This window comes from Nicotiana sylvestris, chromosome 2 (assembly GCF_000393655.2).
Source record: "Nicotiana sylvestris chromosome 2, ASM39365v2, whole genome shotgun sequence".
NCBI lineage: Eukaryota > Viridiplantae > Streptophyta > Magnoliopsida > Solanales > Solanaceae > Nicotiana > Nicotiana sylvestris.
Genome location: NC_091058.1, coordinates 48,496,458 through 48,524,207, shown reverse-complemented (window position 1 = coordinate 48,524,207; position 27,750 = coordinate 48,496,458). Strand labels below are relative to the sequence as shown.

The following is a 27,750-nucleotide window of genomic DNA, read 5'->3' as shown; positions in this document are numbered from 1 at the left end:
CTGGCACGAACATAGACATTCTTCCTAACTTTTAGGCTCCATCATATTCCAGTTTTAATACTTTATAGAACAGGGTGCCATACTTGGACTATACTAAAATTGAACCATACTAAAGTCGATTCTATTGAAGAGAATATGCATAGGTTAATAGTCCATATACACAGTATCTCAAGTATTCAATTAACTTTACATACCACAAATATTCAGATAAGAAAGAAATAGCAACATGGTTCCCAGAATACACTACTTGTACTAGGATGAAACAAACTAAACTAACTACTTTCACATTATGCTACTGGATTCCAAACAATTTGTTACCGAAGACTGAAGGCCAAAGATCATTCATTCATCAAGCTTCATGCAATTACAACTTTTACATATTTCTGCATCTCATCTTCTATGGATTCAAGGGATACTAACCTGGAAATGGCAATAAAATGTGAAGAGAAGGAGGTCAGCAACAGGCTAGTAGAAGTCAATACAACATCAATGCACCAGGAGTAGCGACTTAATCAATACAAGATCAGGAGAAAGGACTTCAAGCAATGCAGCAGCAACTTAAACCAAAACTCAATGACCAAAACCAATCAACCTCAAACCATGGGATGCAGTTCTTTGAAACAAAATCTAGTTCCGGATTCACACTTAACCAAACAGGTACAGAACAGAATCTCAAACTACTCAAAATACTTCAGATTTGAAAGTGAACTGAAGGTTTGCTCAAAGGGTTGATGAAACAGTAATCTAACATTTTAGACTCAAGTTCAAACACTCTCAAAATTGAAACCTTACAAGCTTTCTGAGCTGTTTCTTTTAACTGACTAAAAACTGACCTCAAGATGCTCTCAAACAGTGATCTTTTTTTTTGTTCAAATTCAACAGCCCCCTTTCTGATTTTAGACCTCAGATTTTCCGACCTTTTCTCTTCTAAAGTCTGCCCAAAAGACCAGCCAAACCAGCCTTTCCAGGTACCCTCCTAATTCTGTCCAGATTTTCAGCCTATTTGCAGCCTCAAAGACTCTGTTAACAATGCCCTCTCTACCCTCTCCAAAAATCTTTTTTCCTCCTCGGTCCCTCCAAAAAGAAGAACCAAGACCCCCATTTATACCCAAACTTCAGCCCCTTTCCAACTCTAAGGAGCACTTAGCTCATTAATAAAATATTTTCTGCCCACTACTACATATTTTGTTTTAATTCACTTGTTCCCCACTAGAGTATGTTTTTCCCATCATCCATTGTCCTTCCCTTTATTTAATTGTTCAAACATGTATGGGCAACATTTTATAATCAATCCCATTTTAAGCCTTTCATACCATTATGTTTTGTTCCCCATTAACACTAAACAATTGCATTAGTTTAATGGTACTTTAGTACCCTACTGTCAGCCCATTCATCTTAAGCCATTTTCAAACCTTTTAAACCCCAAAATACCCTCCTAAAGCCCCCTGAAATTACAGTCCTACCCAATCCCTTAATCTGTACCAAATCCATCAGCTATAACCAATTCTACTAAGTTAGAAATCCTAACAATTGACTAATTAAATACATGAAACTAACTCCCAATCAACAACAATAGGACAATTCAAAAAAGCCAGATTCATATTAGAATACACTTAACAGAACAAACAAGTAGATCCGAGTCGTTAAACTCAATCAACAATTTAAGCTTGAAACTCAATTCAGACCAAATACCATAAAAATAAAGATTCAGTGATTAAACTAACACACTTCTAGATTAAACCTAAACAAGAACAAATGAACATTGTCAACATACTGAATGAACCAAAAATTAAACTATTATCATGCTAATCTAACACTCAAGCATACCAGACTAATCGACGACACTTATTCAATCGATTACACAAATTATAACATATAACAATTGACAACAAACAGAAGCAATGATAAAATTGGACCATATAAAAGGTCTGATTGGAGAAAGAATAGAGTAATCGATAAAAGACGAATTTGAACTCATCTTAACAAACAAACAACAAAACATGAAAACAAACAGGGAAACAGAAGAAATACCTCCGAACTCAGAAACTGGACGATCCTGACTTGGACTCTGACTCGGACCCTTTTTTTTGAGGTCGAACGGACCTTAATCGAGTGTTCTCAACTGAGAACACTTCGACTAAGGTCCACTGGACACCCAAATTCCTTTTCTTCGGACAAACTCCAGCCTTTGGTTTTCTAGGGTTCTTGGGGTTTGAACGGTTTTAGCCTGATTTGAACCAAACCAAAGGTGGTTTGGTAACGAGGGAGGTCTGGGGGCATCATGGTGTGAGTTTGGGGCCGGTTGGGGTAGTTTCAAGTTTTGTTCGAATCTTCGATTGAAGATTCGAGAAGCTACAGGCTGATTCGAGCAAAACAGGTAAGGGATTTGTAGAGAGGGTGGTTAGGTGCTCGAGGGGTGTTAGTTTCATGGTCATCGGCGTTGTTGCCGCCGGGTTTACGGCGAAGGGATTTGGTGGCGGCTAGGGTTTGGGGGGTCGTCTTCCAGAGAGACGATGTACATGAGGTATGGCTTAGGGGGGGGTGCGAGGTGAGAGGTTGGACTTATATGTGAGCACGTGATTTTTGCTTCACGAAAACTACTCCCAAAGAAATCGAAAAATAAAATAAATTGCATTTGGGTACAATTTTGAGAACTTTGCGTGACATTTTGGATAATTATTTTTGTCTGTGAATGTTTAGTTTGTTTTAATTAATTAAAAATATAAAAATATATGTTGCATGCACATTTAAGATTTAATTGTGCACTTAGGAATTAATTGAACCATATTTTTTTTTAAGAGAAAGAAAATCACAAAATAATGTATTTTTTGCATTTTTAGCATTTCATGTCCAAGTTATGTGATTTTATTTGATTGTGTGTGTTAATTGTTATTAAAAGTTAGTAGTACTTTTATAAATTAATCTAGTCCTATAGGTTAATTTAGGATTTTGGAATTTTTAGTTTTATTAGTTTAAGAAAAGAAAGGCAAAATAAAAGAGTGTTAAGTCATATTTGGGCCAAATCAATTTAAAGTCCAAACAATTTTTCTTCCCCTTTGAAATTGAAACCCGAATACCCAGCCCATACCCCATCCCCGACCCGGTCTTTCCCATATCCCAAACAACCACCCCCTTTCTTCATTTCATTTCCAAACCCCTAACAAAAAACCCTAAACCACCCGCCCCCTCTTCTTCTTCTCCTCCAAACGACCCCTCCAGCTCCCACGACCACGTCCATGGCTGCCCTCCTTCTTTTTCTTTGAACCAACGACCACCTCCCTTCATGCCAGTCTTACTACCAACGACCACCATCTCCATCAACTCGTCGACATCCCACCTCACGACCACGTCCATGGCTGCCCTCCTTCTTCTTCTTCGATCCAGCAACCACCTCCCTTCACGTCATCCCTACTACCAGTGACCACCATCGACTCCATCAACCCGTCGACAACCTACAGCCCAACGACCCTCCAGTCGCGAGCTCCAGCCAGTCCGCCCATCGCTGCATTGCGGACCACTGGCTAGCCTTCTCCGTCGATGTCCAACGCCACCAACAGACCCAACGTCGTTACTCGTCAACCAGTCACCAACAGTCTGCCACTCCAGCTCCACAGTCGTCAACCAGCAGCCATGAAACTCTGGTTCAAAACCTTCAAAACCCTCCATTATAAAAATGACTCATTTTTCAGTCCGCGAGTTTGAGTTTTCCGACGGGGTCTTGGTTCCAGATTTGCTCGAGTTTCTTGGAACATTAGCTTGAAGCTTTTGTTCGTTATTTGCCTTTGTTGTACAGCTCTGCTCAAAGAGTTTTCTGTATTCAATCACTTGGGAAATCCATTTTTGGCAACAATGAAGGTCTATCTCCTTTTTCTTTTCATCTTGTCTTTTGGTTAAACTGATATCAATGAGCTGCGTGTTTCCATGATCGAACGTAGTGAGCAGCAGTACAAGTTCATGAATCTGTCGTTCTTCTTGCTTGTTTTAATTATCTTGCCTCGTTCTAGTTTCTATCTTTTCTTAGTTATGTTATGTTGTTTCTTTTTTTGTCGTTGTTCATCATTTCTTGCATACGAAGTCAGTTTGTTTTCATTCAGTATGTGGACAACGTTCATTTGTTCTTGTTTAGGTTTAATCTAGAAGTGTGTTAGTTTAATCACTGAATCTTTATTTTGATGATATTTGGTCTGAATTGAGTTTCAAGCTTAAATTGTGATTTGAGTTTGATGAATCTTAATGTTGTTGATTGGGAGTTAGTTTCATGTGTTTAATTAGTCAATTATTAGGATTTCTCAATTACGATTGGTTATAACTACTATAGTTTGGTTAATTGATTAGGAGGATTGAATATAGCGGATGGGGTAGAATGATAATTTCAATAGTTTCAGGGGTATTTTGGGATTTAAAGTTTTAAAAATGATTAATTTGAGTGCTCTGTCCACTAAGCACTAATAATATCAAAATAAGGCATTATTTAATACATAGTAGGGGACAAGACATTTGCTAGTGGGGAACAAGACATTTGCTAGTGGGGAACAATGCATGCAAGTGTGGGGAACAAGGCATGCAAGTTTGGGAAACAAAACATAATGGTATGAAAAGCTTAAAAAGGATTGATTAAAATATGTTGCCCATACCTGTTTTTGGGTTATAAATAGGGTCATTTCAAGACAAAAAAGGGGGCTGGTTTTTTTGGAAGGAAAAGAGGAGTTCTCTTTCAGTCTTTTTTTCAGAGAGTTTAGGCTGAATTTTTAACATTTAAAAGTTCAGTAATTTGAGAGTGAAAAACAGGTTGGTTTATTTTAATCCTAAAAGGTTCAGTGTTTGAGAGCTAAGAAATTGAAAAGTGAGTCTTTTCTTTTACTGCTGAATATCAGAACTAGTACTGTTGTTGTTTCATTGGTGTTGCTGGTTGGTATTTCTGAGGTTTCAATTGGTTCTTTCTGAGTTTGCTATTGGTTATTGGCCACTGTTTTCATTGGGTGTTGCTGGAACTCTGCTGGTTCCTTCCTTTTAATCTGTCACTGGGTTGTTCTGTCACTGCGTTGCTGTGTTATTACTGTTGCTGACTGCTCCTTCATCTTCATGTATTTCCATTATCCAGGTACACGTTCTAAAGCTCTCAAATTTAATGGAAAGGAAGTAAAGAGTTGTTGGAATGGATTTCTGAATTTCCCCTGTTTCTTTGTGTTTAATTTGATGTATAAGCAGTAGTTCACTTGATATTTCATAGTATGTATTAGAATAACTTTGGAATGCATAAGCCGGACTAATTGAATCTATTTCTACAAACATGGAATATCAATTGTACTTATTCTTAGTTGGTGATTACTAGTTTTGAAATATACTGTATTTAATTCTTTTTTTCAGTAGTCGTGAAATAGTTTCAAATAGTTTATGTCACAAAACGGGTTCAAATGGTTTATGAAAATCAACATGTTGGTTTAATAGGTCTAATTCTAAAATTGCGCGTTCACTTGAGTAAATAACATTATTTTAAATAGCAATGTAAATAATGTTAGTAACTAATGTTAGTTCTCAAATGTTAGTGATTAATGTTAGCTTGATGTCAGTTTTTAAGCATTGATGCATTTTTCAACAAATTGTAAAAAGAGCTCAAAAATGGCTTTGTATTCCACATAGTTAATTCCAATAATCCAATTCATATAATAAAGCTAAAGTTGAACTGGATCGAAATGGTAGCTGGTTTGTTAATATTTACAACGGCAGACGGCGGATCTTAAGTTAGGTAGCGGGTTCAAACTAGAAGGTTTCCTTTTGTTTGGACCCGGACTTGAACTTGAAGCCCGAACTTTTAATGCTAATTGATTAGGATTTTTCTTTATTCTTAGAGACAAATAAATAGAAAATCATAGTCGCGTTAGGATATCCTTGAATAAAATGAGATGAGCCTCGCCGAATAAAAAATACAAAATTGCGGGGCCCTCAATAAATATTTGTTTGAAAATACATAGATTTAGGGACGAGCCGTTTAGCGAATTTCACGACCTTCCCCAAAAGATAATAACGCGCAAGTCACTTCTGGCGCGCTTTAAATAATTTACTCTCTTAAACTAGGGTGCACATTTATGTGACTCAAATCCAAATTTCAACGAAGTCGAAATGTGTCACTAATCACGGGTACATTGATTGTGATGTGGTTCGAGATACATTTCCACGACGTTTCAAATTGCTTTTAAAAAAATATGAATGAGACGAGCCTCGACAAACAAAAATACACAAGCTGCGGGGCCTTCTATACGTGTTGGTAAAATTACTTAGACTTCGGGATGGGCCGTTTAACAAAATTTCACGGCCCTACCCAAAATAATGATACGCTAGTCGCTTTAGGCGCGACTTTAATAATTTACTTTCTTAAACTCGGGTGCACATTTATGTGACCCAAATCTAAATCTCAACAGAGTTGAAATGTGTCAATAACCACGGGTGCATTGATGTGACGTGGTTCGAGGTGCATTTTCACGACGTTGCAATTTTCGTTAAAAATAATAATAATAAAAGCGGTAAACAGTTAAAATTTGCACATAGGTTCAACATGTATTAAAACCAGATAAATAAGCCGAATATCACAGTTGAGCGACCGTGCTAGAACCACGGAACTCGGGAATGCCTAACACCTTCTCCCGGGTTAACAGAATTCCTTACTCGGATTTCTGGTTCGCGGACTGTAATACAGAGTCAATCTTTTCCTCGATTCGGGATTCAACCGGTGACTTGGGACACCATAAATCTCCCAAGTGGTGACTCTGAATTAAATAATAAATCCCGTTTCGGTTGTCCTTTAATTGAAAAAACTCCCCCTACACCCCTGCGGGCGCAGGTGAAAAAGGAGGTGTGACAGCTCTGGCGATTCTGCTGGGGATGCGAACCCAGAATCTATGGTTCAGGGTTCAGAATTCGAGCTTAGATAAATTGTTATATTTGGCTTTGTTTATTATCTGATTTTTACATATTTGGGCCTAATGCGCTAAATGCTGCTTTTACCGCTTTGATATTATCTGAACTGTATATAAACTGTGCCGAAACCCTTCTCTTCTTACCTCCGGGGAGAAGCTCGCTGGTCGAGACTCCCTATTCTGTTAGTGTCAATACCTGAAATAAGAAAGAGGCCGGACAAGTTACAAAGCCGGACGATCTCGCGGGTCCCCGGTACGTAGCCCCCTCCTCGACTCGAGTTGTCCGCTCGGGTACACAGTCTAGAACAAATACCCAGGTTACGAACCTAGAATAACTCAGCTTCATGCCGGATCCCTAGTAGGAACGTTTGTTTGCATCATGTGCATTTGACTTTGGAGGCTCAACACAGGGGTTGGGTCTGTCTAGGACAGGTGTACCAAAACGACAAAAGACCATCCTGATGCATCCAACTTGCTACCTGTGCATTTGTTTGCTTCGGACTTGCATGCTGACCGGCTTTTGAATACTTTGAGGAAAGAGAGATAGAGGTAGTTAATCGCCTGTTTTGAAAAAAAATCAATGTCCAAATAGCGTCGAAACTCTGTCGAATTTTGAGAAAATGAAAAGAAAAAAAAGTGGGTTTATTTGCCATTGAAAAGAGTCTTGTTTTCAAAAGAAGTTTGTTTTATCTGCTCGAACTACGCCGGTTTGATTCTCACAGGGTGCGGGATACATAGGCAACCCTCATCGGGTCCAACTTCCCCTTTTACAAAAATAGCCAAAAATTGTCAAATTTTAATTGTCAACATAAATAAGTCGGGTGATGCCATTTTTGGCAAGAATAGCCGAATATTTCCGAAAGGGACGCCGGAAGGCTGACTTTGCATAAACGGCCACTTTTAGTCATTTTTGGATTTTTGACCAGTTGACTCACCCAGCTTTAAAATCTTCGTTCCCGAAGTGCTGAGAAGCCGTGTGCGGAGCCGGATCTTTCTTTTAATCTGTGAAAAATAAAAAAAATAGCCAATTGGTTGTGTTAAATATATTTTATTTTTTTGCTCAAATCACCTTAATAAATGTGCAGGATGAGCACGATGCAAAATGAACCTTTTTCAATAATGACTAAAATCCCTTTCAAGTTGCGACTATGGTGGGATGATTTAGGTGGTGAAGGGCAAGATGAGGTCAAGAAATATCTAAAAGGTCTTACGGGTTTATTGGAAATCCAGCCTCGGGGGGATATCATAAGAGCTTTGGTCACCTGCTGGGACCCGACACACAATGTCTTCCACTTCTCCGATTTTGAACTCACTCCGACTTTGGAGGAAATAGCCGGGTACATCGGAAATGCTGAAGTTCCATTAAGGCAAAAATACCTGGTTGCTCCAAGAGCTGTCACTGTGCATCGGTTATTAGATTCGTTAAAGATACCCAGGACGGTCCATAAACCAGATTTAGCCGCAGGTTTTTGTTATCTGCGCTTCATATACGACAGATACGGTCATGTCGGAGGATTCAACAACCTGGGTAACAAGTTATGTAGCAAAAGTAACCGTTAGAAATGGGACAAGCATAGACGAGTGGCTTTTATGATAACCTTTTTGGGCCTTTTGGTATTTCCGAGGAAAGACAGAAACATTGATCTGAAAATAGCCGGGGTCGTCAGTACCTTGCTCATTCAAGATAAAAGCACTCTTACGCCTATGATAGTATCTGATATCTTCTGAGCTCTCACGGACCTGCAAAGCCAGAGGGAACTTTTTCGAGGGGTGTAACTTGTTGCTGCAAATATGGATGACTGAGCATCTCTGCCACCGTTCCCAGCTTTTGAGTTATGGCTCCTCGAAGAAAACTTGCATAGAAGAGTTCTACACAAGCATCAAAGGGGTCAGTCTACCCGAGGGAGTTACGACATGGACATCATTCTTTCGGACCCTCACCGCCAGCCAAATACAGTGGACACTAGGATGGTTGCCCGTTGACGAGGTCATCCATATGCCGGCAGCTAGGACCCACTTTCTATTGATGGGGCTCAAGAGCATTCAGCCTTACGTGCCATATCGGGTTTTGATACAACTCGGGAAATGCCAAACAGTGCCACAGGAGGAAGATCTTAGTGCTCAAGTAATTGAGATTAGCCCTGACAGACAGTTCCCTGAAGCAAGAGTCCGTCAGATCTGGAGTGAATGCCAATGTTTAAAAGCAGATACTTGCGTGCAGGATCAGGCCAAAGGCGAAGTGGCGCCATGATACCTTGCTTGGTACATGAGAGAACTTGAGCACGAAAGGCCGGCTAAAAGACCCCATCTCCAGGAATTCGTCAAGGCGTCGCAAGAACAATGGGATTGGTTAGCTAAAGAGCACGAGTACAGGGTTGCAATAGGCAAGTTGGAGAAGCAAGTTATAGATTTGAAATTTGAGAAAGATTTGCATATCGCTACAGATGAGGGAGACAAGAGAAAACTAGCTCAGGAAAACGAGGTCCTCAAAGCTCAAATCCAGGAAATGAAAATAGCTACCAAAAACCCAAAGAGAAGCCGGGCTGATGAAAGGCTCATAAGCGGTATAAAGAAGAAAGTCCTCTAATATCAAGAAAACCTGGAAAAATCTAAAGCTGGTCTAGCGAGAATCCAGGTGAAATGGATAAAGAAGGCAGAAGAGCGAGCACGGTCTATGCAACAAATGAAGGGGGACTACGAAAGGAACATCGCTACATTGAGAGAAACAATATCCACTCTCAAAGAGCGAATCTTCAGATAAGCCCGAGATGCCAGAGCAGATAGGAAGCACTACTATGATCTAATGGCCCGAATGGAGAAATAGATGAATGAGTTTCAGGATCAACTCCTTTACAACGCTCAAATGCTGGGGACGCGGAATCAACAAATAGAGCAATTGCTTATGGAAAGGGACAGAATCAAGGGAAGAATCGACGATATCGGGCACTACATCACCATAAAGTGCCTAGCTTGTGAGGATATGTCCTGTACCACCTTCTTTGCTTCAATAATGATTTATGTACACCAGATCATGGAAAATTTGAAAGATCTGCAAAGGAACCTTGCACCAAAGCCCGCGGCGAGGTCGAACGACGCCCCGCGGGCGCCAAAATTCAAAACTCTGAAACATTCATAGTTTGAGTCTGTAATTTCCTTATCTTCAGAGTCTGTTGTCCGTCGGAGTTTGTATTTCCCTTTTTGGCATAAAATCTGTAGTCTGTATCAAGTCTATCAATTTCCTTTCAAGAATGTTTTGCCTTGTAATAAAACATTTTGCTAGTAAAGGTTGAAAAATCCAAAAATTGTGTCTTTATTTTCCGCACTTGTGGCAGAACTACGCCCGGTATGATTCATGCGGGGACATGATACGTAGGCAATCCACATAAGATTCGACCACCACTAAAGAAAAGTGAATAAAAGGAAGGAAAAGAAAGAAATAAAAAGAGAGATAAAGAAAGTTTCAGAAACACTTAAACGAGGCACAAACAAAGTAAGCCGGAATGACATATGCAGTCGAAGCAAAGACATGTTAGAAATGGTTAAACTGCCTAGGAACATTGCATCCCCCAACGTGAAATTACAACATGTGTTAAACTCTAATGCTAACAAGTTTGTTATTTATCAAAGAGATTTCGAACCAGTTAGTTTGTTAGAACGTTCTGGCAGATTACCATTACCAAACAAGATCCAAAGGGCCCATACTAAAAATCATGACTAGTTCATACCAAAGTGTCGAGGATGAAAGGACAGAGAATCAAATGCTGAAGGAGGAAATGGATAAGATGAGACAGGAGATGAAAGAAATGTAGCTGGCCTTAGCCAGGGTACAAAAAGTGCCTAACCCTCCCGTTGCTCCCGCTCTCCCACCAGGACACACGCCGGAATACCCTCCCCCCGGCCCTTCGACAAGCTTCCCCAGTCACCAATACTATCAGGGAAGAAATGCCTATGATCCCCAAGCTTCACAACCCAATCAAAACCCTCCTCCACCAAATGTTCTAGTTTTCGTGGCACCCCCACCAGCCACGCTGCAAAGATCATCTAGCGAGCCGTTGTTTCAGGCTCACGATAACCAATATTACCCCCTGATCCAACCTTCAAAGCACCCGAGCCTCATACTTATAACACTCACTTTGAGATCTCGGTAGAGACTGAAAAGCCGGCTAAGAGCCCAGAGCAAGACGAAGTGCTTCGAAAGTTTAAAAGCCTGGAGCAGTCCTTCAGGAATATCCATGGGTTAGGCAACCAAGTCAGTGTGGCCTACAAAGATCTGTGCCCATTCCCCGACATTCAATTGCCGGCAGGGTTCAAGATGCCAAAGTTTGATCTATACGAGGGGCACGGTGATCCAATGGCACATCTGTGAGGGTTTTGCAGTAAGATGAGAGGGGTTGGGAGAAAAGACGAGTTGCCGATAGCTTACTTTAGTCAAAGTCTAAGTGGGTCTGCACTGGAATGGTACACAAGACAGGATCCGAGCAGGTGGTACACCTGGGACGATCTAGCACAAGCATTCGCAGGTCACTTCCAGTACAACCTTGAGATCATCCCTGACCGTCTCACATTGATGAAACTTGAGAAGAAGCCGGGAGAGAGCTTTAGAGAATTTGGGTTCCGGTGGAAAGAACAGGCAGCAAGAGTTGATCCTCCGATGAGAGAGGGGGAAATGGTGGACTACTTTCTACAGACTCTAGAGCTAACTTACTTTGGTCACTTGGTGACGTCAGTTGGCAAATCCTTCAACGAAGTAGTGAAAATGGGCAGTATGATTGAAGAGGGACTTAAGTCCAACAAAATCTTGAGCTATTCGGCGATTAAAGCAACCACTCAGGCCATCCAGAGCGGCACGGGAGGTGCGCTCAGAAAGAAGAAAAGGGAAGATATCGCAACAGTCGAGGCAGGTACTTGGTCCAGATCCAGAGGTCCCCCCTCACTACCAACCTAGACCCCATCACTCAAATTACCCACACATTCCATACGGCCCTCCACAGCCCTACTACCCACCACAAGAGCCACATTTCTCTGTCCATCATGCCCAAACTTACACCCAGTCTCTGGTTCGCCCGCAATGGCGTGCACTGGCTCCCCAAAATACATATCCACCTCCATAAAACACATATCCACCTCCACAAAATACATATCCACCTCCACAAAACACATATCCACCACCAAGGGCCTATAGGAATCCTTCGGGATCGGGTTTCCGTGGGAATCAGACTTTCAGGAATGAAAGGGTGCAGAGGTAGAGAACATTCACTCCGCTGGGAGAAACCTATACTACTCTGTTCCACAAATTGAGGCAGTTAGGCCTATTGAGCCCTGTGGAGCCCAAATTGCCAAATTCCCTTCCCAAAAATCTGGACCACTCGGTAAGTTGTGAATATTGTTTGGGGGCTCCCGGGCATGATACTGAGAAGTGTTGGAAGTTGAAGGCTGCCGTACAAGATCTTATTGACACAAATAGGATCGAGGTCCAGGAGCCAGAGGCACCTAACATCAATCAGAACCCGTTGCCTGCACACCATGAAGTCCACATGATCGAACTAGTGCACGAAGGAGGGAAGCTCAAGAATCCCTCACAAACAGTAATGATGATCCATGCTAGTCCGAAAGAAAAGTTGATCAGTGGAAAAGCGGTAGTACAGTCGGAAAGGGTAGAAGGCAAGCCAGTGGTGGTGATGGGGAAGAGTTCGTCTGATGTTGCCAAGAATCTAGAGCCGGTCAAAGTAATGGTGCAAGGGATATCAAGCAAGCCAGTAGCCGTGAAGGGGGCATGCATAGGACCAATTGTTATCAGGCCAGTAATGCAGTTGCCGATAATCAGCGAGAAAGTTGTGCCATGGAGCTACAGTCAGGTAATGGTAATGCATAAGGGGAAGAAAGTTGTGGAAGAAATATGTAAGGCACGGGGGTTAACTCGTTCGGGAAGGTGTTTTGCCCCCGCAGAGTTAAGAAGGGTCAATCCAGTAGCGACAAAGAATCCAGTTACCGAGGAAGAGGCAGAAGAATTTTTAAAGAAAATGAAGGCGCAAGATTACTCCATTGTGGAGAAGTTGAGGAAGACCCCGACACAGATCTCATTGTTATCGTTGTTGATCCATTCAGATGAGCATCGCCAGGTATTGATGAAAATTCTGAACGAAGCCCATGTTCCGGATAAGATCTCTGTGAATCATCTGGAGAAAATAGCAAACAAGATTTTTGAGGTCAACAGGGTCACTTTTTCAGACGATGAGTTGCCCGTAGAGGGTACAGAACATAATAGAGCCCTTTATTTGACTGTGAAGTGTGAAGACTCGGTAGTCACTCGCGTACTGATTGATAATGTGTCCAGTGCCAATATCTGTCCTTTGGCCACATTGAACAAACTGAAGGTCGATGGTGACAGGATTCACAAGAACAACATCTATGTTCGAGGGTTTGATGGTGGTGGTACAGACACAATGGGTGACATCATACTTGAATTAACAATTGGTCCGGTCGAGTTCACCATGGAGTTTCAAGTGTTAGACGTGGCAGTGTCATATAATCTTCTATTGGGTGACCCTGGATCCACGCTGCCAAAGTAGTGCCTTCTACATTACATCAGATGGTCAAATTCGAGTGGGATAGGCAAGAGATTGTAGTACATGGGGAAGACAATACAAGCGCCGTAAGTGATGCCATCGTACCCTTCATAGAGACTGACGATGACAAGGGGCCGTGGGTTTACCAGATTTTCGATATGGTTTCAGTGGACAAAGTTCCCGAAGGTGAAAGTATCCCACTTCCCAAAATAGCAGCTGCAACTATCATGGTAGCCTCGGAGATGTTGAGGAACGGGTTTGTGCCAAGCAAAGGTTTAGGGGCTGATCTTCAGGGTATTGTTCAGCCGGTTTCTTTGCCCAAAAATCTGGATACCTTTGGGTTGGGTTCAAGCCTACAGCGGCGGATGTGAGACGGGCCCGCAAGTTGAAGAAAAGAGTCTGGATCCTTCCCAAGCCAATCCCGCGCCTATCTAGATCATTTGTCAGAGCATGTATCGGAAAGTTGTCGGTCCCAAAAGTTCTCGGACCACTGATTGGGCCAGTTGGAGATTTGAATGAGGTCTTTGAAAGGCTGTTTGTCGATGTCAACATGATAGAAGGTGAAGAAGGGTCCAGTAGGTTAGATGTACAGTTTGTGGGGCCTAGGGAAAATATCAACAATTGGACAACTACTCCTCTTCCTACCCGGAGGGAGTCTTGGTAGTAGGCTCTGTATTTTCTTTCTTGTTTTTAGATTATTCTAGGGTTGTAATCCAATTTTGTTTTGTATTCGGCAAAGTGTGAAACTCTGTTATCCCGTATTTTTATAAAGTGAAAGCTTTTCTTTTCTTAATTTGTTCTAATTTTGTTTTCTTCTTTTCTCTTTCTGAACAGTTCTCTTTATATTGGTTCTAATGACATGGCATGCACAACGGATATTCAACCCAGTCTAAAAAATCAAACTGATTCCGAACTAATTGTACAAGGGGTCGATTATGATGATGAATCGGAATACGATGAGGATGAAGCCTTCGAAGAGATAAACAAAGAGTTAAGCCAGTCTGAAGAGAAATCCAAGCCCAACTTAAATGACACAGAAGCCATCAATTTAGGGGATGCAGTTGATATCAGGGAAACTAAAATAAGCATCCACATTGCACCGGATATCAGGGAAGAACTAATCAAAGCACTTTTTGAGTTCAAAGACGTTTTTGCATGGTCGTATGATGACATGCCGGGGTTAAGCACAAATTTAGTGGTTCACAAATTTCCTATTACCCGGTATGCCCTCCCATCAAAAAGAAATTGAGGAAGTTCAAAACAGACATGAGTGTGAGGATTAAAGAGGAAGTAACCAAGCAGCTGCAAGCAAAGTTTATTCGGGTCACTCGATATCCTGATTGGTTGGCTAATGTGGTGCCAGTGCCGAAGAAAGATAGGAAGATCAGGGTGTGTGTCGATTATCGCAATCTGAACAGGGCAAGCCCAAAGGATAACTTTCCATTACCCAACATCCATATCTTGATCGATAATTGTGCCGGATGTGAGATTGGGTCTTTTGTGGATTGCTATGCTGGGTATCATCAGATTCTGATGGATGAAGAAGATGCGGAAAAGAGGGCCTTCATTACGCCGTGGGGGACTTATTGTTACCGAGTAATGCCATTTAGTTTGAAGAATGCTGGGGCAATGTACATGAGAGCAATGACTACTGTGTTTCATGACATGATACACAAAGAGATTGAGGTATACGTGGACGATGTGATCATAAAATCCAAGCATCAGGAAGACCATGTAGCAGACCTAAGAAAGTTTTTCCAAAGACTTCGAAGGTACGATATTAAGCTCAACCTAGCCAAATGTGCATTTGGTGTTCCATCTAGAAAGCTGTTGGGATTCATCATCAGTCGGCGAGGCATTGAGTTGGACCCGTCAAAGATCAAATCCATCCAAGATTTGCCACCGCCGAAGAACAAGATAGAAGTAATGAGTCTGTTGGGAAGGTTGAATTATATCAGCAGGTTTATTGCTCAACTCACAGCAACGTGTGAACCCATTTTTTGGCTACTGAAGAAAGATGCTGCGGTAGAATGGATGGTAGAATGTCAGGAAGTATTTGACCAAATCAAAGGATATTTATCAAATCCACTTGTGTTGGTTCCATCTGAGCCGGGAAGACCGTTAATTCTTTATCTAACGGTCCTGGAGAATTCGTTTAGCTGCGTACTGGGGCAGCACGACATTACAGGAAGGAAGGAGCATACCATCTATTATCTCAGCAAGAAGTTTACAGGCTATGAGGTTAAGTACACTCAACTTGAGAAGACATGTTGCGCCCTAACTTGGGTGGCCCAGAAATTGAAGCATTATCTATCATCATATACTAATTATCTCATTTCACGCTTGGATCCACTGAAGTATATTTTCCAAAAGCCTATGCCCACAGGGAGATTGGCGAAATGGCAGATATTACTCAAATAATTCGATATCGTCTATGTGACGAGGACGACTATGAAGGCCCAAGCATTGGCTGATCACTTGGCTGAGAATCCTGTTGATGAAGAATACGAGCCATTAAGGACGTATTTTCCTGATGAAGAAGTGATGCATATAGATGAGTTGGAATTATCTGAGGAACCAGGTTGGAAGCTCTTCTTTGATGGAGCCACAAACGCGAAAAGAGTTGGAATGGGAGCGGTACTTATTTCTAAAACAGGACATCATTATCCTGTTACGGCACAACTACGTTTCTATTGTACCAATAACATGGCTGAATATGAGGCATGTATTTTGGGCTTACGGTTAGTTGCAGACATGGATGTCCAGGACGTCCTGGTCTTGGGAGACTCGGACCTCCTGGTGCATCAGATTCAGGGTGAATGGGAAACAAGGGATTTGAAGCTCATACCATATCGACAATGTTTGCATGATCTGAGCAAGCGATTTCGATCAGTAGAGTTCAGACACATCCCAAGAGTTCATAATGAGGTTGCCGATGCTTTGGCCACCTTAGCATCGATGTTGCACCACCCAGACAAAATTCATGTTGACCCATTGCATATCCAGGTTCGTGATCAGCATGCTTATTGCAACATGATAGAGGAAGAAATGGATGGCGAGCCATGGTTTTATGATGTCAAGGAATACCTCAGGATGGGGATATACCCAGAGCAGGCCACCGGAGATTAAAAGAGAGCCATTCGGCGATTGGCAAATGGATTTTTCCTCAGTGGGGGAGTGTTGTACAAAAGAACACCAGATTTGGGATTGCTGAGATGTATAGATGCTAGTCAAGCCGCAATAGTTATGACAAAGGTACATGCTGGAGTTTGTGGGCCACATATGAGCAGATATGTATTAGCAAAGAAGATTCTTCAAGCAGGGTACTATTGGCTCACTATGGAGCATGATTGTATCAGTTTTGTGCGGAAATGCCATTAGTGTCAGATACACGGAGATCTGATTTATTCTCTGCCGACAGAATTACATACAATGTCAGCACCATGGCCATTTATTTCCTGGGGCATGGATGTTATTGGACCTATTGAGCCGGCAGCTACCAACGGTCATAGGTTCATTCTGGTGACCATCGATTATTTCACTAAGTGGGTTGAAGCTAAAACTTTCAAGTCGGTAACCAAGAAGGAAGTGGTAGATTTTGTTTATTCCCATATCATCTGTAGATTTGGGACCCCAAAAGTGATCATCACGGACAATGGTGCTAATCTTAACAGCGGTTGATGAAAGATGTGTGTCAACAGTTCAAGATTACACACCGTAATTCCACACCATATCGTCCCAAGGCAAATGGAGCGGTCGAGGCGGCTAACAAGAACATAAAAAAGATACTGAGGAAGATGATAGAAGGATCCAGACAATGGCATGAGAAATTACCATTTGCATTGTTGGGTTATCACACTAATGTTCATACTTCAGTAGGTGCAACTCCTTATTTGTTGGTATACAGAACTAAAGTAGTGATACCGGCAGAAGTTGAAATTCCATCCCTACGGATTGTCGCTGAGGCTGAGATTAATGATGATGAGTGGGTCAAAACTCGTCTGGAGCAGTTGAACTTGATTGATGAAAAAAGATTGGCAGCTGTGTGTCATGGCCAGTTATATCAAAGGAGAATGGCATGAGCATACAACAAAAAGGTGTGTCCCTGGAAGTTTGAAGTGGGCCAGCAAGTGCTGAAATGCATCCTCCCACATCAGGCTGAGGCGAAGGGCAAGTTCGCCCCGAATTGGCAAGGGCCATTCATTGTAACCAGAGTGTTGTCCAATGGCGCTTTATGTTTAACAGATATCGAAGGGAAATGCGTCGACATGGCTATCAATTCTGACGCAGTTAAGAGATATTATGTATGATTTCTTTTAATTGTAATTGTTGTTTGTTTGCACTTGGCATGGTTTTGGAGAATGAAATGACGGAGGCAATTTGTTCTTCCATCCAAACACTTTAACCTTTGCTTCCCCTTTTGAGCCTTATTTATTCTTTCATACCCCTCTTTTGGAATCAGTAATGAAAATGAAAGAAAAAGAGAAGAGAAAATAATGATAATAAAGACAAAAGAAAAGTCACAAGAAAAACAAAGAAATTGGGAACTATGTTTGACCTGATTCCTCAAAGAGGATACGTAGGCACCTCACGGCTCGGTCATAGTGTAACAAAAAACAAAAATCCCCAAGCAAGAAAAATTGGGGCAGAAGTTGTGTTTATAATTTTGGGAAAGAAAGTTGATTCCAAGAGTTGTAATGTTTTACCCATCAAAATTATTTTGAACTTTTTACCCCTTTTCTTTTAGCCATACACAAAAACCCATATTGATGTCCAAAAAAGGCCTCCCGATCAGTATCTGAGAAGTGTCAAGTCATGCAAACGGAAGTCGGGAATAACACTCTGATCCCCAGCAGAGAAGAGGATCATAAGCTGGAAATGAATTGGTAGCCGAAAGAATCCCCAGCAGAGAGAGTCATATCGGTAACACTCCGATCCCCAGCTGGAAAATATAAAATAAAATGAGAGAGTCTTATCGGTGAAAACCTTCACAGGCACCATAAGGTGATGGGAGTTGAGAGAAATGAGAGAGTCTTAGTAGTGAAAACCCCTCGAAGGGCACTATGAGACGACAAGACAAGATTGGCGGAAAGGATCCGCATTTGGCAAAGAGATGAGTGCATGTTTATCTCCAGTAAGATGAGACCGTCCAAAAGATTGATTGATACAAATAGACTGGGTTTATTAATCCAAAATGCACGACATGATCGTTTGGATCGGTTATATCATTCCGATAAGTTCTTTTCTTTCCTTTTCCCCAGCATTTGTTCAGAAAGATTTTTTCTTTTTCTATCTTTTGAAATCATCACTTTTTTATTTTTTGGTCTAAAGACTTTATCTCCCCAGTAGTTTGTTTTTGAAAAGGATTTTCAGAGCTTATTACCAGTTGTCAAGATGGTGCAAAAACACAATGTGGATAGGACGGGCCAAAGATAAGGCGACAAAGTGAAAAGAAGTTTGTCGCAAGACCAAATGATGAATGGGTATAGATTCCAAGAGGACCAAATTTCCAGGGGAAGTTGGAGAAAAACAGAGAAAAACAACAGTTGAAAAGTTATGGATCAAATTCCAAGAGGATCCCCAGCAGATTTGCGAGATGCAGGAACAACTCCGACAAATTATCGACCAAGTTTCGCGATAGTCGGACAACACAAAGCGGGGAAGGAAGAGAAAAGAAAAGCCTTCCCCAAAAGGAATATCATCCCCAACAAGTAATATCATCCCCAGCAAGTTTTGTAATAAAACGCAAAGCATGGAAAGGAAAAAGGGAAAAACCATCCCCAGCAGGAGTGGCACGACCACTCACCACGTTTTAAACTAACAAATTTTTCTTTGATTTGAAGCAGGGACAAGAAATGCTATAGATGATGAAAAGACATCATGATACAAGAAAGATTGTCAAACTGGGGCAGAAAATTTTCTGGAAGTCCGGTACCCACTTGGGGAAGAAGCAAGATAACACAAGTTTGGGGAAAAATGTTATCCCCAGCAGTTTTCGGAAGAAGGCCAAACAAGTTTCAAAGGAAGCAATTTCGGAAGGAAGATAACATAAGTCTTAAGGGAAGTAGCTTTCGGAGGAAGGAAAGCACCAGCTTTAAGGGAAGTAGTCTTTGAAGAAGGAAAATAACCTATTTTGAATAAAATACCGGCATTATCCCCATCAGTTTTCAGAGGAATGAAACACCAGTTTTGAGGGAAGCAGTTCTAAAAGAAGATAATTTCAAGTTAGAAGGAAAAGGGTCCAGGAGGCAGGAAGGAACAACAACAATAAAACGCATTGTTTAAGAAGAGGTTGAAGTCAGGAACCCGCCTGGAGAATGGAGGTGTTATATTTTTTTTAAGTTATAATTGAAGTCAGGAGACCGCCTGGAGAATGGAGGTATTATATTTTTAAGAAGTTGTTGAAGTCAGGAGCCCGCCTGGAAAATGGAGGTGTTATGTCTTTAAGAAATATTTGAGGTCAGGAACTCGCCTAGAGAATGGAGGTGTTATATTTTTGAGTTGTAGTCGAAGTCAGGAGCCCACCTGAAAAATAGAGGTGTTATATTTTTGAGTTGTAGTCGAAGTCAGGAGCCCGCCTGTAGAACGGAGGTTGTTAATTTTAAGTTAAAGGAGTCAGGAGCCCGCCTGTTAGAACGGAGGTCGTTATATTTGAAGTTGATGAAGTCAGGAGCCCGCCTGGAGAATGGAGGTGTTATACTCTAAGGTTTATTGAAGTCAGGAGCCCGCCTGGAGAATGGAGGTTGTTGTCATTTCACGTTGAAGTTGAAGTTAGGAGCCTCGCCTGGAGAATGGAGATATTACATTTTGAGTTGTAGTTGAATTCAGGAGCCCGCGTGGAGAATGAAGGTATATATTTTTGAGTTGTAGTTGAAGTCAGGAGCCCGCCTGGAGAATGGAGGTATTACATTCTGAGTTGTAGTTGAAGTTAGGAGCCCGCCTGTAAAACGGAGGTTGTTATAATTTTAAGTCAAAGAAGTCAGGAGCCCGCCTATAGAACGGAGGTTGTTATAATTTTAAGTCAAAGAAGTCAGGAGCCCACCTGTAGAATGGAGGTTGTTAAAACTTAAGTTGATGAAGTCAGGAGCCCGTCTGGAGAATAGAGGTGTTATATTTTTAAGAAGTCGTTGAAGTCAGGAGCCCGCCTGGAGAATGGAGGCTGTATTATTTTTTAAAGTCAAGTTGGAGTCAGGAGCCCGCCTGTAGAACAAAGGAGTACACATTCAAGTTGAAGTCAGGAGTCTGCCTGCAGAACAGAGGAATACATTTCAAGATCAAGCCAGAAGTCAGTAATGCGGAGGGTTACAACAAAAATACCCCCAACATGAATCCCATTTCAGAAATCTGAAAGAAGACTACAAGAGCAAGTCGAAGATAGATAAGATTCTGTAATCATTAGTCTAGTCTAGCTTTTTGTTTTCTTTCTAGCAATGGTGTAGTAAGGAGGTCGGAAAGCAGAAATAACAACATGCGACAGTAGTAACATTGCAGTCCCATGGTAGTCCCAGCTATCAAAACTTCCCGAACTACATTAACCTGATTCCCTTTTAGCCAGGGATATGTAGGAAACCTGTGAAGCAAAGGTTCGGTTAAATCTTTTCAAAAAATGCTTCACACGGAGTATTCCAACAGGCAAAAATCGATCGTATCCGCTCACTTTATCTTTGCACGAAAACTCTTTGTGTTTTCGGACAAAAAGGGGCAGTTGTGAGCACGTGATTTTTGCTTCACGAAAACTACTCCCAAAGAAATCGAAAAATAAAACAAATTGCCTTTGGATACAATTGAGAACTTTGCGTGACATTTTGGATAATTATTTTTGTTTGTGAATGTTTAGTTTGTTTTAATTAATTAAAAATACAAAAATATATGTTGCATGCACATTTAAGATTTAATTGTGCACTTAAGAATTAATTGAACCATGTTTTGTTTTTAAGAAAAAGAAAATCACAAAATAATGTATTTTTTGCATTTTTAGCATTTCATGTTCAAGTTATGTGATTTTATTTGATTGTGTGTGTTAATTGTTATTAAAAGTTAGTAGTACTTTTATAAATTAATCTAGTCCTATAAGTTAATTTAGGATTTTTGAAATTTTTAGTTTTATTAGTTTAAGAAAAGAAAGGCAAAATAAAAGAGTGTTAAGTCATATTTGGGCCAAATCAATTTAAAGTCCAAACAATTTTTTTTCCCCTTTGAAATTGAAACCCGGATACCCGGCCCATACCTCATCCCCGACCCAGTCTTCCCCATAGCCCAAACAACCACCCCCCCTTCTTCATTTCATTTCCAAACCCCTAACAAAAAACCCTAAACCACCCGCCCCCTCTTCTTCTTCTTCTCCAAACGACCCCTCCAGCTCCCACAACCACGTCCATGGCTGCCCTCCTTCTTCTTCTTCGAACCAACGACCACCTCCCTTCACGCCAGTCCTACTACCAACGACCACCATCTCCATCAACCCGTCGACAGCCCACCTCACGACCACGTCCATGGCTTCCCTCCTTCTTCTTCTTCGAACCAGCGACCACCTCCCTTCACGCCAGCCCTACTACCAGCGACCACCGTCGACTCCATCAACCCGTCGACAACCTATAGCCCAACGACCCTCCAGTCGTGAGCTCCAGCTAGTCCGCCCGTCGCTGCAATGCGGACCACTGGCCATCCTTCTCCGTCGATGTCCAACGCCACCAACAGACCCAACGTCGTCACTCGTCAACCAGTCACCAACAGTCCGCCACTCCAGCTCCACAGTCGGCAACCAGCAGCCATGAAACTCTGGTTCAAAACCTTCAAAACCCTCCATTAAAAAATGACTCATTTTTCAGTCCGCGAGTTCGAGTTTTCCGACGGGGTCTTGGTTCCAGATTTGCTCGAGTTTCTTGGAACATTAGCTTGAAGCTTTTGTTCGTTATTTGCCTTTGCTGTACAGCTCTGCTCAAAGAGTTTTCTGTATTCAATCACTTGGGAAATCCATTTTTGGCAACAATGAAGGTCCATCTCCTTTTTCTTTTCATCTTGTCTTTTGGTTAAACTTATATGAATGAGCTGCGTGTTTCCATGATCGAACGTAGTGAGTAGCAGTACAAGTTCATGAATCTGTCGTTCTTCTTGCTTGTTTTAATTATCTTGCCTCGTTCTAGTTTCTATCTTTTCTTAGTTATGTTATGTTGTTTCTTTTCTTGTCGTTGTTCATCATTTCTTGCATATGAAGTCAGTTTGTTTTCATTCAGTATATGGACAGCGTTCATTTGTTCTTGTTTAGGTTTAATCTAGAAGTGTGTTAGTTTAATCACTGAATCTTTATTTTGATGATATTTGGTCTGAATTGAGTTTCAAACTTAAATTGTGATTTGAGTTTGATGAATCTTAATGTTGTTGATTGGGAGTTAGTTTCATGTGTTTAATTAGTCAATTATTAGGATTTCTCAATTACGATTGGTTATAACTGCTATAGTTTGGTTAATTGATTAGGAGGATTGGATATAGTGGATGGGGTAGAATGGTAATTTCAATAGTTTCAGGGGTATTTTGGGATTTAAAGTTTTAAAAATGATTGATTTGAGTGCTCTGTCCACTAAGCACTAATAATATTAAAATAAGGCATTGTTTAATACATAGTGGGGGACAAGACATTTGCTAGTGGGGAACAAGACATTTGCTAGTGGGGAACAAGGCATGCAAGTGTGGGGAACAAGGCATGCAAGTGTGGGGAACAAAACATAATAGTATGAAAAACTTAAAAAGGATTGATTAAAATATGTTGCCCATACCTGTTTTTTGGGTTATAAATAGGGTCATTTCAAGACAGAAAAGGGGCTGGTTTTTTTGGAAGGAAAAAAGGAGTTCTCTTTCAGTCTTTTTTCAGGGAGATTAGGCTGAATTTTTAACATTTAAAAGTTCAGTAATTTGAGAGTAAAAAACAGGCTGGTTTTTTTTTAATCCTAAAAGTTTCAGTGTTTGAGAGCTAAGAAACTGAAAAGTGAGTTTTTCTTTTACTACTGAATATCAGAACTAGTATTGTTGTTGTTTCATTGGTGTTGCTGGTTAGTATTTCTGGGGTTTCAATTGGTTCTTCTTGAGTTTGCTATTGGTTATTAGCTACTGTTTTCATTGGGTGTTGCTGGAACTCTGCTGGTTCCTTCCTTTTAATCTGTCACTGGGTTGTTCTGTCACTGCGTTGTTGTATTATTACTGTTGCTGACTGCTCCTTCATCTTCTTGTATTTCCATTATCCAGGTACACGTTCTAAAGCCCCCAAATTTAATGGAAAGGAAGTAAAGAGTTGTTGGAATGGATTTCTGAATTTACCCTGTTTCTTTGTGTTTAATTTGATGTATAAGCAGTAGTTCACTTGATATTCATAGTATGTATTGGAATAACTTTGGAATGCATAAGCTGGACTGATTGAATCTATTTCTACAAACATGGAATATCAATTGTACTTAATCTTAGTTGGTGATTACTAGTTATGAAATATACTATATTTAATTCTTTTTTTCAGTAGTCGTGAAATAGTTTTAAATAGTTTATGTCACAAAACGGGTTCAAATGGTTTATGGAAATCAGCATGTTGGTTTAATAGGTCTAATTCTGAAATTGCGAGTTCACTTGAGTAAATAACATCATTTTAAATAGCAATGTAAATAATATTAGTAACTAATGTTAGTGATTAATGTTAGCTTGATGTCAATTTTTAAGCATTGATGCATTTTTCAACAAATCGTAAAAAGAGCTCAAAAATGGCTTTGCATTCCACATAGTTAATTCCAATAATCCAATTCATATAATAAAGCTAAAGTTGAACTGGATCGAAATGGTAGCTGGTTTGTTAATATTTACAACGGCAGGCGGCGGATCTTAAGTTAGGTAGCGGGTTCAAACTAGAAGGTGTTTCCTTTTGTTTGGACCCGGACTTGAACTTGAAGCCCGAACTTTTAGTGCTAATTGATTAGGATTATTTTTATTCTTAGAGACAAATAAATAGAAAATCATAGTCGCTTTAGGATATCCTTGAATAAAATGAGATGAGCCTCGCCGAATAAAAAATACAAAATTGTGAAGCCCTCAATAAATATTTGTTTTAAAATACTTAGATTTAGGGACGGGCCGTTTAGCGAATTTCACGACCTTCCCCAAAAGACAATAACGCGCAAGTCACTTCCGACGCGCTTTAAATAATTTACTCTCTTAAACTCGGGTGCACATTTATGTGACCCAAATCCAAATCTCAACGAAATCGAAATGTGTCACTAATCACGGGTACATTGATTGTGATGTGGTTCGAGATGCATTTCCACGACGTTGCAAATTCCTTTTAAAAAAAATATGAATGAAATGAGCCTCGACAAACAAAAATACACAAGTTATGGGGCCCTCTATACGTGTTGGTAAAATTACTTAGACTTCGGGATGGGCCATTTAGCAAAATTTCACGGCCCTACGCAAAATAATGATACGCTAGTCGTTTTAGGCGCACCTTTAATAATTTACTTTCTTAAACTCGGGTGCACATTTATGTGACCCAAATCTAAATCTCAACAGAGTTGAAATGTGTCAATAACCACGGGTGCATTGATGTGATGTGGTTCGAGGTGTATTTTCACGACGTTTCAATTCTCCTTAAAAATAATAATAATAAAAGCGGTAAACAGTTAAAATTTGCACATAGGTTCAACATGTATTAAAACCAGATAAATAAGCCGAATATGACAGTTGAGCGACCGTGCTAGAACCACGGAACTCGGGAATGCCTAACACCTTCTCCCGGGTTAACAAAATTTCTTACTCGGATTTTTGGTTCGCGGACTATAATACAGAGTCAATCTTTTCCTCGATTCGGGATTCAACCGGTGACTTGGGACACCATAAATCTCCCAAGTGGCGACTCTGAATTAAATAAAAAATCCCGTTTCGATTGTCCTTTAATTGGAAAAACTCCCCCTACGCCCCTGCGGGCGCAAGTGAAAAAAGAGGTGTGACATTATATACGGAGGGGGTGGTTTAATCCTGGCCGTTGGATCAAACACGATCAATGGCCTGGATCAATTCACTTAAAGGAAATAGTGACGTTTGGTCATGCCTCGAGACTGGGTCGACTCGGGCTGAAATAGACCGGGTTACGGGGGAAACCTGGGGCCGTTAGATCAAAACAAATCAATGGCTTGGATTTATTGGCCAGATACGACGTCGTTTGGATATATCTGGAGATGGACTAGACCGTTTGATCGTATGAGATTGACGGTCCAGATTCACAATGCCCAAACGACGTTGTTCTGGACTGGTCGCAGGTGGACTGGATTTGGGGCGGGTGTGGGCTGGTCTTTTGGATTTGGGCTTGGCTAAATTGGCCCAACCGAATTTTCCTCTTCTTATTTTTTTTTTTTTCAATTTTCCTTTTCAACAATAAACTAAAAATCCTAATTATAAAATCGACAATTAACTAAAAATATTAACTCTTAATAATAACTATCACACGAAATTAAACATCAAATAAAGATAAATCACACAATTCGGACATTAAATGCAAAAAATGCAAAGTACATATTTTTGTGATTTTTCCATTTTGTAAAACAAACTTGATTGTTTAATTAATTCCTAAATTGTAAAATTAAATCCTAAATGCACATGCAACACATATTTTTGTATTTTTTCTTAATTAAAGCAGAAATAAACATGCACAGACAAAATACAAATAAATCACAAACAATACAACACCATTTTATTTTTTGAAATTTTTTTGGGAGTAGTTCTCATAGAGCAAAAATCATGTGCTCACACATATCATCTCAGCCACTGTAGGCGAAATCATCAACGTATACCAGTCGATCAGGTGGTGGTGCATATATAATACCATAACCTTTCCTAATGCCCCATATACATATAATATACGCGTATATAACGCCATCTGGTCATGGGTCAATGTACATGTATAAATGAATGCAATGCATAATGAAGTGAGTCAATAAGATCTCTTGGAGTGTCATAAGATCAATATGCCTTCGGATAAACTTTAGCAACTTACGTATTTTTATGAAACCCTTGAATAGAAGATATAATAATATGACACATGGGGAATGAAGAACATATGCCCTCCCTAGTACTTCTATGAATAGAGTCATTTATGAAAGTTGTACGTTTACTCGTTTCGTTTGTATCATATGGATCATGCCAAAAAGAAAGAATGTATAGACTTAACATACCTTAACTCCATTGAGTCCTTAATACCTTCCAAGCAATTCTTCAAACAACTCAACTCAATCTACCATAGCATAAGGAGATTCAAAATCAGTGTTGAGTAAAGGCTAAGTCCAAAACTTAAACTAGTAGCTCGTTTATGTAAATTTGGGCAGCATCTCCCCTGTAACAAGAGCCTCTCCAATACCATATACCAACAACAATGACCAGAGAAATTCAGCAATACATAATTATCAATAACAAGACACCATAAAATAACAACAAGTCACAACTACTTCACAACGAGCGGCAAGCTCCAACTGGAATTCATATACCCCATATCACCCCTTATAAACTTCTTATTTTAACTTAATAGTATCATTAAAATGATAATTAAGTCATTCATCAATTTTTCCAACCTTATACCATACATTTATAACTAAGAAAATAATCCATAACTTCAACTATCCTCAATTAGCAACTTTATTCACTAGTTCATGTCTAGTCCATCCATTTACTTAATCAACATCAAGATAACCTTAAGACATGCAAGAACACAATATATTTACCTCCTACAGTGGATTCAAGTCAAAATCCAAGTTATATTTATCTTACAACAACCCAACACACCCCAATTACTTCATACCCAAAACGAGAACTATAGCAGTGTCAAACACCCCGAAAATGTTACAAAGAATAACTAATCCACCATTTCGCCATTATGTGGTGTTTCTCCACACCATTTGTCCTCCAAAAACTCCATTAAACAGCAGCAAAATAGACAACCCAAAAGCAACACGAAACAACCCACAAAACAGTCCACTACAAGTCGAATAATTCGAACTCACAGCTTTCGATCACCGTCCCGTGAGTTCTAATTATTAGGAAATGAATTTATCAACCTTTCTTGATCTTTTGAAGCTTAAATACAGAAATTAGGTATTTTCTTAACTATTAAATACCTTCCAAAATACAAACTACAAAGAAAAAGAGAGGTAATATAGCGATACTTACGTCATAGGGATCATTCTAATGTTATCGCTTCTTGATTTCGTGTCCCAAATGATAATCTTGTTGGAAACCCTTGTGGAGAG

General features: G+C 40.3%; 1 long non-coding RNA gene across 1 annotated transcript; it reads right to left on the bottom strand.

Annotated features, from left to right (window-relative positions):
• Window positions 1-332: 332 nt before the first annotated feature.
• LOC138886460 (uncharacterized) lies at window positions 333-27,750 on the bottom strand. The gene is made up of 3 exons (XR_011405193.1): window positions 27,671-27,750; window positions 26,683-26,741; window positions 333-420 (listed from the first exon to the last, which is right to left on the bottom strand). It is a non-coding gene; the product is annotated as an uncharacterized lncRNA (long non-coding RNA).